Here is a 14557-nt window from a genome sequence, read left to right as displayed (position 1 = left end):
TCCTTCATCGTTGCTGGGTCAAAATCCTGGAAATCCCTCCCTAACAGCACTGTGGGCGTACCTTCACCACACAGACTGCAGTGGTTCAAGAAGGCGGTTCACCACCATCTTCTCAAGGGCAATTAGGGATGGGCAATAAATGATGGCCTTGCCAACGATGCCCACATCCCATAAATGAATTTTTTTTTAAAGTATTTTTTCTTTTAGGGCTGCCAACCAAAGAGAATTCAGAATGCACCTGAACACTCGTCCAGGGCTCATCAAGGATTAAACACAGCTTTAAGGATTGTTTTGTGAAAGATGCCATTTTTTTAAATGTATGATGTCAGAATTACAATGTTTAACTTGTTAGGTATCAAGCCTCATTTCTCGCTTGTTTTGGAAATGTACTTTGATTTGATAGCTGGACTTGCTGTGAGCAGTATGCTACTAAGGCCTAGGAATTGGATATGGCCCAAAAACGGGCGGTGTCAAGGGCCAGCCCATTTGACTGCGCCCGTTCAAAGTAGTGCAGGCATCATGTAAAATTTGTGCTGCCTGCTCCTTTACATGATAGGGCCGTGCTTTTTATTCCTGAAGCAGCTTGGAGTCAGGTTGCGTGGTGGGCAGGTTCCAGAGCCGCTTCCGACGGGATTAACTGCTGATGTCCGATTTTAATTAAATCAGCTTGTTGACTTCATTGGAGCACGCTGGCTGGTCCAATGAGTGTGATCGGGTCGGCTGGCCGCCTCTGATGACGTCATAATAGCAGCTGGTTTTAAAGCTCCCATTCAGCCTCAGCCTTTCTCTTCTGCATTCTGATACTCAGTGATAGTGCTCCAACCAAAATGAGTTCTTCCAGAGGCAAGGCAGCTCCATGCTTTAATGATGAGTTCCTCCATGCTCTTTGTAACGATCAATAACATGTCATTCTATAGTGGACACTAGGTGGAGCCGTAGAGCTGTATATAGCTGTATGTATTAAGACTACACTACCCAGCTGTATATATATTATTAAGACTACATAACCCATGAGGCTAGGCTACCCACAAGGCAGCAGTCAAGATGGAAGCCTCTACAGATACTGTACCTAGTCCACATGTGCTCAGTAAAAGTGTCTAGCAAAAGCTAGCTGTGTTCATAATAAGAATGTCAAGTTATTAATGAACATAAGATGGTACCAGGATGGTGAAGATCTGCTGAAAATTGTGAAAAGCGACATGGAGAATTTGAAGCCACCAGAGCATTTGAATCTCACAGAAAAAACCGACTACAATTGGCAGACTTTAAACAACAATTCGAACTCTACATTGCAGCCATCGGATTCGGTACGAAGCCAGACGCAAGGAAGATAGCGTTGCTGCTTACGGTTGTAGGCCCACAGGCGATAGAGGTATTTAATACATTTGTATTTAATCTAGAGGAGAACAGAGGAAAATTAGAAGATGTGCTAAAAAAATTTGATGCACATTGCTCTCCCAAAAAGAATGAGACGTATGAAAGATACACCTACCGTTCTCGGACACAGCAACAAAATGAGACTTTTGATAGCTTTATAACTGATCTGAAACTGAAAGCACAGACATGTAATTTCTCTGAGCTCAAAGCATCCATGATTCGTGACCAGATTGTGTTTGGTATTCATGATAAAAAAGTCAGGGAACGTCTGTTGAGAGAAACCGAACTAAATTTGGAAAATGCGGTGAAAATATGCCAAGCCAGCGAGCTAGCTCGAAATCACGCGAAGACTTTCAGTGAAATCAATAATGATGCAAATGTAATGAGTGATAATGCTGCTGTCGGTGCTGTGTCCTACAAGGGGAAGAAACGTGGGCAGAACAGAAATGAAAAGCAATCGGAGGATGAAATTTTTAATTGTAAACGCTGTGGTTACAAACACCAGTTAAGACAATGCCCAGCGTTTGGAAAAATGTGCACAAAGTGTAATGGAAAGAATCACTTTGCCAAACAATGCTTTTCAAAAGTAAAAACGACGAAAGGGCAACGAGTTAATGTGATTGAGGACACTGCTTTAAGTGAGACATTTTTTGTAGGAATGGTGTCATGTGACGATATCAAAAAAGATACAGAAAATGTGCAGCCCTCAGAAATAGACAATGCTGAACATAAAGTTAATGCAGTAAAAGAGGACAAATGGATGATCCCACTGCAGATAAATGGAGCATTTGTTACATTGAAACTGGACACTGGGGCAAAAGCAAACTTAATCAGTATGAGTGACATTAACAATGTGAAAGAAAAGCCCAAAATACAGAAAAAGTCAGTACTACTGAAGGACTATAATGGGCAGAAAATAGATAGCTTAGGTGTATGCAGACTTAAAGTGACAGTCAAAGACAAAGTGCATCATCTCATGTTTTCTGTTGTGGCTGAAAGACTTGATTCGATACTAGGTGACAAAGCTTGTGAAGACTTAGAACTGGTCAAGAGAGTCTACCGTATAAACTGTGCCATAAGCAGACCAGATGACTCAGGTGATGAAGCAGAGAGCCCATCAAGGATGAAAAGGCCAAAGGGCATCCATGCCTTCAAAAAGCCTAGTTTCTCCAAGAAGAAAGAAAAAGACTTTACGGTCAAAGAGAAGCCAAAGGAAGAAAAGCACAAAGAGGAAAAACACAAGGAGAAAAAGTCCAAAGATATAACCGCAGCAGATGTTGTTAAGCAGTGGAAAGAGAAAAAGAAAAAGAAGAAGCCTGCACCAGAGCAGGAAGCAGTTCCGGTGGATACTCCTTCTTCCCTCAGGCCAATCTTTGGTGTTCCATTAGCCGAGGCTGCTGAGAGGACTATGCTGTATGATGGGATCCAGCTGCCAGCAGTTTTTCGAGAGTGCATTGATTACATTGAGAGTTATGGCATGAAGAGTGAAGGAAACACTGAAACCCTCTCCAAGCAAAGATCGCAAGGAGACCTCGATCTATACAAGAGCAGATTGATGACAATGCCGCAACTGCATCTTGTCATTCACCACTAGAACAATCTCATGAAGACACATCAGACTTACCCATGTTGAGAAGATCCACACGTGAAGTAAAAGAGCCTGATAGACTTAATCTTTGAGTACAATGTAAAGGTTTGAAAATGTGTTGACTGTTTTGAAAATGTTTATGTTTATAGAGCACTAGCAAAAGTGTTACTGATATTATCTTTATTGTTTTCTTGAAAGTTGATTGATATTGATTTTGTTAAACCTCAAAGAAAGGGGGATGTAACGATCAATAACATGTCATTCTATTGTGGACACTAGGTGGAGCCGTAGAGCTGTATATAGCTGTATGTATTAAGACTACACTACCCAGCTGTATATATATTAAGACTACATAACCCATGAGGCTAGGCTACCCACAAGGCAGCAGTCAAGATGGAAGCCTCTACAGATACTGTACCTAGTCCACATGTGCTCAATAAAAGTGTCTAGCAAAAGATAGCTGTGTTCATAATAAGAATGTCTATTTACTAATGAACATAAGACTCTTGTTGATGCTGTAAGAGGGCGCAGGGAGATTCTCTTCCCTCCGGATAGCCAGAGGAAGCCTCCTCAGCAGACCAAGGCTGTCTGGCTGCGCATTGCTGAGGAGGTCAGCGCAAGGTCCATTTATTCACGCTCATGGATTCAGTGCGGGAAACAATTTAATGATCTTGTGCGAGCATCAAAAGTGAGATCACATCACACTTACCTTCAATTTGCTTCCCTTCTCTTCTCATCACCAGCACTCTGTGTTGTAAGTCTCCTCCTTCACTTCCCACCTTACCCTTACTTCCCTTGCACCCTTACCTATCCATCTCTGTCTCTGTACTGAATCACTTCAGCATCCTGCCTATGCACCCCTTAGACTCGCTCTCACTGTCATGTAGTGACAACAACTAACAATGCACAGGGAGCTAGCTTCCTCTTGGCACCTTACCCCATCTTTGTCTCCCTCAAAGCTTTTATGGTAGGGATTCTTCACACTCACTCCATCACTGTGGCTGAAACACCGCTTGTGTCCCTCCTTGCAGGAAAAGATAGCCCACAATAAGAGGGAGAGAGCAATGACTGGAGGAGGTACGCCAACCCTTGTAACCTTGACAAGTGCTGAGGAAGCTGGACACAGCATTGTTGGAGGTGGCGAGGATCTGGAAGTGGGCGATGGAGAGATGGGCACACTAGAGGAAGCTGGTGACATAATAGAGTTTCATTCCTCTCATTGACATTTAGTGATTAACTGCAATGGCATACGATGTTCATAGAGAATCGCTTTGTATCATCTGCAGAAAAGGATGTGTCTGCTACATCAATATCAGATGTCTAAATCATGCCTTTACTCTCCCACAGGACCATTGAGCGCCTCCCTCCCCACGATCCAAGACGAAGAGCCAGACGACTCCTCAGAGGAACCTGAAGCCTCTGAGGGAGCAGCGTCATCAGAACTCAGTGCACCCAGCACCAGCGCAGCAACACACAGCTTGGTGGGGCCCTCATGAGTTAGACTAGTGTTGCCACCTGGTCTATTGTAAGATTCGCAAAACTTCCACATTTCCCCAAAGGTTATCTATATATATAAAAGGATCGTGGTGTCTGTCTGTCTGTCTGTCTGTCTGTCCGGGGCATCACTCAAAAGTTATAGAGCGTAACTACACATATGTTATATCAAAAGAAAGCTTATGATTAGGGGAGTCTCATAGGCATATTTACTTTTTGGTCAGACAAAAATTGTTCGGACAGTATGCAAAAAACGTTTAAAAAACAGACATAATCCGCTCATTAGCGGTTGACCAATCCTACCGCTCATTAGCGTTGAGTGATGTGATGGTTGACCAATTGGGGGGCGTTTCATGGCATTTGTGGGCAGGGCCTAAGCCTTCAAACTGCCGAGCGGGAGCTGAGCTGAGGTGAGTGGTGGCTGTAGTGTATGTGCCTTTAAGAGCCCCATGTGTACTGTAATGCCGGTAATGGCCACTCGGGATATATAAGGCTGTATATTGTGTTGTATCAGTTAGTTCCCCTCCAGACTTTGTTTAGTAAACACCTGTGAAACCAACTCCTGCCTTCAGTGTCTCTTTCAACACAAGGACACAACAGTGGCGACGAATTGGAAACGGACTTACCTGCAATTCGGCAGCACCTCAAGGACATCGATTCCTCTGGCGTCCAAAGTTGAAAAGAAATCAAGAAAAAGAAAAAGCTGTGGTTTCACCAGCTAGCCAAGCTGGTGGCAGGTACTGCAATAATCCTTCCTGGGCGTCGGGCTGGGGCTCCAGCGGCTGGCTCTGTAGCTACGCCAAGCAGCAAAAGTGGAGGCAAGCAGTAACAGATGGGGAGGGAGCACTCGGGAGATGGCCGGCGCTGCAAGCAGGTCGGCGTTCAGACCTAGAGAGAGAGTCCGGCGAGAACGAGTCTCCAACTGTAAATAAATGAATAAAAAGAACGGAAACCGCGGGAAACAGCGTTGTCATCGGCAGCAGCGGCGGGGAAGCGCGGGAAGCGCCATATCTTTTCTGCAGAAATGAAAAGCGCGGGAAGCGCCATTTTTTTTCTAGGATGCCTAAGTCTGGCAATATTGATGCTTTTGATAAGATAGAGGATTGGACCACATATGTGGAAAGAGTGGAGGTATATTGCACCGCAAATGGAATAGAAGATGAAAAAAAAGCTTCAGTACTTCTAAATCTAATGGGCGCAAAGACATACAAGCTGTTACGAAACTTAATCACTCCAGCCGAACCGATGGACAAGAATTTTAAGGAGATTGTTGATACCCTACACTGCCAATTCGGGGCAGGACTGGCAGATTCTCTATGAGACAAATTCGTCTGTGGTCTCCTAAGTGAAGGAACACAAAAAAGGCTACTTTCTGAGAAAGATTTGACACTGGACAAGGCTTTCAGTGCAAGAGGAGCTGCAGAGATACAGCAAAAGCCACAGGACTTCGGCACCCATGAAATGACACGGGGTTTCAAGAGATGTTATCGCTGCGGCAGATTCACCCATGACCAGAGGGACTGCTGGTTCAAGGACAAAGCATGCAGGCAATGCGGAAAGATGGGACACATTACACGTGTATGCCGATCTGGAAACAAAAAATCCACTAACAGAAAAAAAATCAATAAGGAAAAGCACAGAAAGGTACAAATGATGACGGACAGTAGCTCTGAAGACCAGAAGAGCGATAGCGACTCCGGAAACAAGAGACTAAGCTCTCTCAAATTACATAATGTAATTGCCAAAGAAGATTACCAGACCATTTGGGTTACCCTCACAATAGCAGGATCCCCAGTTAAAATGGAGCTAGATACAGGATCAGCTCTGACCGTCATAAATCGACGGGATTACGAGCGGCTATTTCCGCATATACCTTTAAAAGACACATCCATTATCTTGAAAACATATACGGGGCAGAAAGTAAACCCCAAAGGAAAAATAAGGGTGCCTGTTGTATACAACGGCAAGGAAATACAGAAGTTGTATTTATACGTTCTACAAGATGGTGGTCCACCACTGTTGGGACGTGAATGGATCAGGAAAATACGTTTAGACTGGCACTCCATTCAGGAACTGACGGTGACCAGTAAGGAAAAAAATGATGATGGCGTCATACCTGAACGATTAAAAGACATCTTGGCCAACGCCAAGGAAGTGTTTCAAGAGAAACTAGGAACCTTGAAAGGCATCACCGCCTCAATAAAAGTGGAAGATGCGGCAATTCCCAAGTTTTTTAAAGCAAGACCGGTGCCATACACAATTCATCCAGCAGTCGAGGCAGAGCTGGAGAATTTGGAAAAGGCAGGCGTATTATCCAAAATAGATTGGAGCGAGTGGGCAACACCCATCGTCCCGGTCATGAAGAAAACGTTGAATAATGATAAATCTGAAGAACAGAGAAAAATTCGCATCTGTGGAGACTTCAAGGTGACTGTAAACCCGGTCCTTCACACGGTACAGTATCCTCTTCCGAGGATAGAAGATATTTTCGCCTCACTATCCGGAGGGAAACGTTTCACCAAAATTGACTTGGCACAGGCATATCTACAGATGGAGGCTGAAGAGGCCTCTAAAAAGTATCTCACGATAAATACAGACAAAGGCCTGTACCAGTACAATCAGGGAAGACCAGGTGCAGAAGGTCACGGAAGGAGCCCCAAGGAGGGGCGGTTGGTGAGAAGGTCCGGAGGAGCGGCTGGTGAGCAGGCCCGGGCGGTGGGCTGAAGATTGTCGGACAGGAGGAATGGTGGAAATGGAATGGCGGCGCGCACCGACGCAGCGGCTTTGCTTCTCCCAGTCATGGGAGCTTGCAAGATCACATTTCGTTGTTCATGTACTTGTGCAATGACAATAAAGTTGAATTATTATTATTATTATTAATTAACTGGTTTTCGGAGTAGCATCCGCTCCAGCTACCTGGCAAAGAGCTATGGAGCAAGTCCTCCAAGGGATTCCGGGGACTCAATGCTACCTAGACGACATCCTTGTAACAGGAGAAAACGACAACGAGCACCTTGCCAATTTGGAGCAGGTGCTCACTAGGCTGAGAGAACGGGGCCTACGAGGAAATCGCCCCAAGTGCGAATTTTTCCAGAATCAAATATCATATTGTGGTCACATAATTAATAAGGAAGGGTTGCATAAGTCACCTGAAAAAATTGAAGCGGTCATAAAAGCCCCAGCACCTGAAAATGTTTCACAATTAAGGTCGTTCCTGGGATTAATAAATTACTATCATAAATTTTTACCGAACTTATCAACTCTTCTACACCCTCTTAATGAACTGCTACAAACAGGAGTAATTTGGAAATGGAGCGAAGACTGTAAACGTGCCTTCCATAAATGCAAAGACTTAATCACGTCCAAAGAAGTTTTGGCTCATTACAACCCATCACTGCCAATCAGACTGGTGTGTGATGCATCCCCTTACGGCGTAGGAGCAGTATTATCGCATAAATTCCCTGATGGCTCGGAACGGCCGATAGCTTTTGCGTCACGCTCATTGAACTCAGCTGAGCGTAACTATGCCCAAATCGACAGGGAAGCACTCAGTCTGGTATGGGGAGTGAAGAAATTCAACCATTACCTACACGGACAAAAATTTACCTTGTTGACTGACCATCAACCACTCATCTCCATATTCAACCCTAAAAAGAGTGTTCCCATTATGACAGCGCAAACGCTACAGAGGTGGTCCCTTTTTCTAGGGGCACACCAATACAACATAGAATACAAAGGATCAAAACAGCATTGGAATGCTGACGGGTTATCGTGCCTACCATTGCCAACGGTAGAAGAAGCACCTACCGTAGACCCAGTGGAGATTTTCCACTCTACCACAGTCGAATGTCTACCAGTAACAAATTCTGCCATTGAAAGGGAAACTAGAAATGACCCGACTCTCTCACGAGTCTACGATTTAACAGTGAAGGGATGGCCAGCACATGGCGAACCACTGTTGCCAGCATTCTCGCAAAGAAGAGAACAGCTGTCAGTGTGCCGAGGAACCTTGGTGTGTGGATCCAGAGTGGTGATTCCACCCAAACTCCAGGATAAAGTTCTAAAGGAGCTTCATGAGGGGCATCTGAGTGGAGTGAAAATGAAGAACCTAGCCAGGGCATTTGTATGGTGGCCAGGTATCGATGGAGACATCGAAGAAATGACCAAGAGCTGCCTAGGATGCCAAGAGGTCCAAAACGCTCCACCACAAGCCCCTCTACATCTATGGGAGTGGCCCTCATCCCCCTGGCAAAGGGTACACATCGACTTTGCTGGTCCATTTATGGACTCAATGTTCTTAATCGCGGTTGATGCACACTCCAAGTGGCCGGAGGTAATAAAGATGTCCTCCACCACCACGGAAAAAACCATCACAGTATTAAGGACCATATTTGCCAGGAATGGGCTGCCTGAACAGATCTGTTCTGATAATGGACCGCAATTTGTGTCCGAAGAATTCAGGAAGTTCTTAAAAAACAATGGGGTTAAGCACTACACGTCCGCCCCATACCATCCCGCCACCAATGGATTGGCTGAAAGGTTTGTCCAGACCTTCAAGAAGGCCATAAAGGCCATGGGTAATGAAGACATAAAACTTCAGCACAAGGTGGATAACTTCTTGTTCGCATACAGGAATGCAACACATATGGTTACAAACCAAACTCCCGCCATGATGTTCTTCAATAGAAACCTAAGATGCCGGCTGGATTTGATCAAGCCAAGCATCAGAAGGGACGTGGAGAACCGGCAATTTCAAGGCATGAATGAAAGGCCAACTGGAACCTTCCAGATAGGTCAACAAGTTTTGGCCCAGGACTACCGTACCGAGAAATGGCAGCCTGGAACTATCTGCTCACGACTAGGACCGCTGATGTATACCGTAGACATCGGAGAAAGCATAATAAGGTGCCATGCTGACCAAATCATAGAGTCATCCGAAAAGGGACAACCTACACCACAACGCTATACGCCTAATGATGAAGTAGAGATACCCATATCTACCTCCGATCCGGTGATACTGGAACCCGATGAACCCGACACTGGCATTCAAGCCGAATCAGCCTTGTAAAAAGAACCTACTACACCACCAGAAACTACTACACCACCGAGGTGTTATCCGGACCGAGTCCGGAAGCCTCCAGAGAGACTGACTTATAATTAATTAACTGCCGCAAGGTGTAGATTATTTTTCTTGTAACATGTAATTAATGATTACTTAAAATATTATGTACTGGTTGGCTAAAAGGGGAGGAATTGTAGTGTATGTGCCTTTAAGAGCCCCATGTGTACTGTAATGCCGGTAATGGCCACTCGGGATATATAAGCCTGTATATTGTGTTGTATCAGTTAGTTCCCCTCCAGACTTTGTTTAGTAAACACATGTGAAACCAACTCCTATCTTCAGTGTCTCTATCAACACAAGGACACAACAGCGGCCATTAAAGACCAGCTGGGCCTGAAGCTAAAAAAATGGTAATGGAGGTGAGGAAATTGTTGATTCATTAGTATTGATTCAGGAATTTCTCTCTCTCTCTCTCTCCTTCCCCCCCCCTCTCTCTCTCTCTCTCTCTCTCCTTCCCCCCCTTTCTCTCTCTCTCTCTCTCTCCCGAAGCGGGAGCTCAGCTGAGATGAGTCGTGGCCCGAGAGCCCGGCCGGGCCTGAAGCGCTAGGCCGCGCATGGTCACCGCGGCATGCCTCTAAGTCCTTCCCCCCCTCTCTCTCACTCTCTCTCCTTCCCCCTCTCTCTCTCTCTCTCTCTCTCTCTCTCTCTCTCTCTCCCGAAGCGGGAGCTCAGCTGAGGTAAGTCGCGGCCCGAGAGCCCGGCCGGGCCTGAAGCGCTAGGCCTCGCACGGCCACCGCGGCCGGGCTCAATTTTCCAAGCCCTTCCCCAGGTGGGAAATTAAATGGCGTCCGCCCTTCTTCACCCGCAAAATCTCCCTCCGGCTCTCACCTTTTAGCGGGGGAGAGGATGCTTTAAATTAGATCGTTCACTCAGTCGCGTCTCTCTTCATCTCTTTTGTTTTTCTTCCCTCTGGCTGGCTGTGCGGGAAAACAGAGAACCATACGGCCCGAGAGACAGCGAGCAGGGGAGCAACGGCAAGGGCTCCAGCTCAGCGGATCGGGCGCTCATCAGGGATCGGCCCGCAACACATCGACCGGAGGAGCGGCGGCTCTCTCTCTCCTTCCCCCCCCCTCTCTCTTTCCTTCCCCCTCTTTCTCTCTCTCTCCTTCCCTCTCTCTCTCCTTCCCCTCTCTCTCTCTCTCTCTCTCCTTCCCCCCTCTCTCTCTCTCCTTCCCCCCCTCTCTCTCTCCTTCCCCCCTCTCTCTCTCTCTCTCCTTCCCCCATCTCTCTCTCTCTCTCTCCTTCCCCTCTCTCTCTCTCTCTCTCCTTCCCCCCTCTCTCTCTCTCTCCTTCCCCCCTCTCTCTCTCTCCTTCCCCCCTCTCTCTCTCTCTCTCCTTCCCCATCTCTCTCTCTCTCTCTCCTTCCCTCTCTCTCTCTCTCTCTCTCCTTCCCCCCTCTCTCTCTCCTTCCCCCCTCTCTCTCTCACTCTCCTTCCCCCCTCTCTCTCTCTCTCTCCTTCCCCCTCTCTCTCTCTCTCTCCTTCCCCCCTCTCTCTCTCACTCTCCTTCCCCCTCTCTCTCTCTCCTTCCCCCCTCTCTCTCTCTCCCCTTCTCCCCCTCTCTCTCTCTCTCTCCTTCCCTCTCTCTCTCTCTCTCCTTCCCTCTCTCTCCTTCCCTCTCTCTCTCTCACTCCCCTTCCCTCTCTCCTTCTCTCTCTCTCTCTCTCCTTCCCACTCTCTCTCTCCTTCCCACCCTCTCTCTCTCCTTCCCACTCTCTCTCTCTCCTTCCCTCTCTCTCTCCCTCCTTCCCCCCCCGCTCTCTCTCTCTCCTTCCCTTCCTCTCTCTCTCTCTCTCTCTCTCCTTCCCCCTCTCTCTCCTTCTTTTCTCTCTCTCTCTCCTTCCCTCTCTCTCTCTCCTTCCCTCTCTCTCTCTCTCCTTCCCTCTCTCTCTCTCCTTCCCTCACTCTCCTTCCCTCTCTCTCTCTCTCTCCTTCCCTCTCTCTCTCTCCTTCCCTCTCTCTCTCCTTCCCCCTCTCTCTTTCCCTTTCTCTCTTTCTTTCCCTCTCTCTCTCTCTCTCTCCTTCCCCTCTCTCTCTCTCTCTCTCCTTCCCCCTCTCTCTCTCTCCTTCCCACTCTCTCTCTCCTTCCCCCCCTCTCTCTCTCCTTCCCCCCTCTTTCTCTCTCTCCTTCCCCCTCTCTCTCTCTCTCTCTCCTTCCCTCTCTCTCTCTCTCTCCTTCCCACTCTCTCTCTCTCCTTCCCCCACACAGACAGACAGACAGATGGACAGACGGACAGACTCGTTGATATATATAGATAAAAATTATTTCTACTTTTCTCATAACAACATGCCCTCAAAAAACCCTCGGCACCGCCGGGCACGCCAGCTAGTTATTAATAACAGGGACCCTGCATGGACATTTTAAAAAAGGGTACCCAAAGATGGCGTCCGCACCTCGTGGCAGAAAGCCTGCAAGATTTTAAAAGCTTGGACTCTGTGGCACAAACAGCTTTTGGGGAAATCGAAACCTAAAATGCAGTTTCTGTGAAGAAAGACTTTGGGGTCAATTTTCTGGCCACCGTCGGGCGGCTTTTCAGGCGGCCGGGGGCCGAAAATCAGCGAAAAAGCGGGTCGGGACCCCCCCCAGCCTGATTCCCCGCCCCGTCCAACTTTCGGACCGCCGTTTCCCCGCGCCCCACTTCAGTCCCGGCCGCCGCTGGCAGGACTGGTCGTCGGCACACTAATTACCAATAATCGGCTTGTTGAAGTCGATTTTGTGGAGCCGCTGTGAATTTGGGGCTTTCCCCACGTGAAACACGCCTGCGGGGAACCCCGCTGCTGAGACCTGGCGTGAAGCTTGCCTGCTTGCTTGCTGTCAACTGCAGGTCAATCGGAGAAGCTGCGATTTAAAGGGACAGCACTTGTATGTTGAAGGACCTTGTTGCAGGTTTGGGGCTACTTCTTCAAGGCTTAGGCACAGCTGTGGAAGGTTGGAGCCTCACACACTTCTCCAATGCAATCTCCTGGGAAGCCCCTCTCGCCACCCTCACTCAGCGCCCCCTCAGCGGAGGCATCTACCAGAAGCATGGGACGCCTTTTCTTCCTTCCCTTCTTGCCATTACAGGATCTCCAGCAGCAGAGGTGGCAGCAGCAGAACCAGGAACAGCAGGATGAGCACCAGGAGCACCAGGCTGCTGCTCACTCACCTGAAGCTGCACAGGCCAGAAGGGGCCAGCGCTTGGAAGTGGCTTGAGAGCACCTTGCTGCGCTTTAGGGGGCCATGGGGACCCGTTTCTGCACTGGCAGTCCTACTCAGAAGGACTTCCATGAAGATCTGGTTTCTCTGTTCAACAGATGGCCAACGCTCCTCAAGAGATGTCATTCTCTTATGAGCACTCACCATGTTTTCCGTACCCTGGCAAGTTATCTCCTGCATGGAGGTTGCCAACCTTTCCATGGTGATGCGTTCATGTGCCAATGACTCCACAAATGCTCTGCTCATGGTCGCTATGGACTCTTCCATTGGCTCCACACTCGCAGCGACCCTGGAGACAAAACCTGCCAGAGACTCCTGCATCTGTGCATGGAGATCCATCACCTCTTCTCTTGCGGATGGACCCAGAGGCAGAGGGTCGACATGCAGTGCAGCTGAGCTGAGCTGGCAGAGTCCTGCGCCCTTCGACGAGGACTCTCCACTGCTGTCCCTGTCTCCAGAATCTGCTGAGGCTCACTTGTGAGCTGTGAAACACCAGGTGACAACACTACTCTATGTCCCGAAGGTCTCCCCGAGGTGTGAGTATCTGCGCTGGTGCTGGGTGCGCTTACTTCTGTTGACGCTGTGCCCACAGAGGTTGGAGCTTCCTCTGAGGAGTTTGGCTGCACAGCCTCTTCCTCCTCCACAGTGAGGACGGGGGCTCTGGATGGTACTGTGGGGGAGTAAAGGAAGGAGTTAGAGATGTAATGCCAAGGTTCTTCTGGTGACTCCCAGCGAGTTGGCACCTGCTGACACCTGCATCCATGCAGCATTGGTCTCAGTGGGAGGCCTCTTCCTCCCTGACCTAGGGAAGAGGACCTCCCTGTGGGCCCTAACCCCATCCAATAATGCCTGCAGTGAAGCCTCATCGAATTTGAAGGCAGCTCGGGGTCTGGCATTGGCCACAGCTGCTGCAGGCTCCTCTGCCATCCTGTATGGTTCGTTTGGAAGCCTTCAGAGGATGCAGTGCTTGCTTTGGACCTTGAAAGCACCACGAATTATGACATCATACTGTGGGGATTTCTGACTCGAATTGAACAATTAGTAAGGCTTCCCACATGCTGGGAATTAATTGGCCAATTGAGGGAACATTGCGTGGAGCTGGCTGACACTTTTTTATGTGTGTCAGAAACCCCACATTCGGGGAAACCCGACCATTTCCCAAACAAGCCAAAAATCGGGGCCTTTGTATTTTGGAAAGCAGACAGAACTCTGAATATGCATTAAGCCAAATCGTAGACAGACCAAAACCAGTTAGGCCTATACTTGAAGCCATCAAGTTGTTTGCATAAATAATTGGAAACAGCTTAAGAAGCCATCGAGGCTGGACAGGCCGATTAAGATGCATTAATAACAATACAGCTCAGACATCAGGCCAGTAGGTGTGATCAACGGCCATCTAAAAACAGTTAGTTTAGATTGCTACAATTATTTAAACTAGCCCACCAAGGTTGGGACAATGAACTAACCTGATTTGGCGCGCAGATAAGGGCCATCCGAAGGAATATAATTGTAGGCCCACTGACAACCGACGCTCTCTTGCTCCTGCTTCTTGCCCTCGTGGCTGCTGCTCCTTTTTCCCCCTCCCGCGCTTGCCGCCTGGCCACTGCCCGTGTCTTTCCCCACCCCATCAGGAACGCCCGGTATTGCACCAGGCGAACACGGGCAAACCAGGCCAGGCGACGCGGGACGAGACGAGGCAAGGTGAGGTGAGGTGTGATGAGATGAGACAAACTGGGAGACGATTGAAGAACGCTTCGAATAATCAGGCCTTCAATTCAGCC

Source organism: Somniosus microcephalus, chromosome 5, assembly GCF_052327205.1.
Source record: "Somniosus microcephalus isolate GS21.2 chromosome 5, FLI_Smic_1.0, whole genome shotgun sequence".
NCBI lineage: Eukaryota > Metazoa > Chordata > Chondrichthyes > Squaliformes > Somniosidae > Somniosus > Somniosus microcephalus.
The sequence above is the reverse complement of the archived record's forward strand: the minus strand, read 5'-3'. Positions refer to the sequence as shown.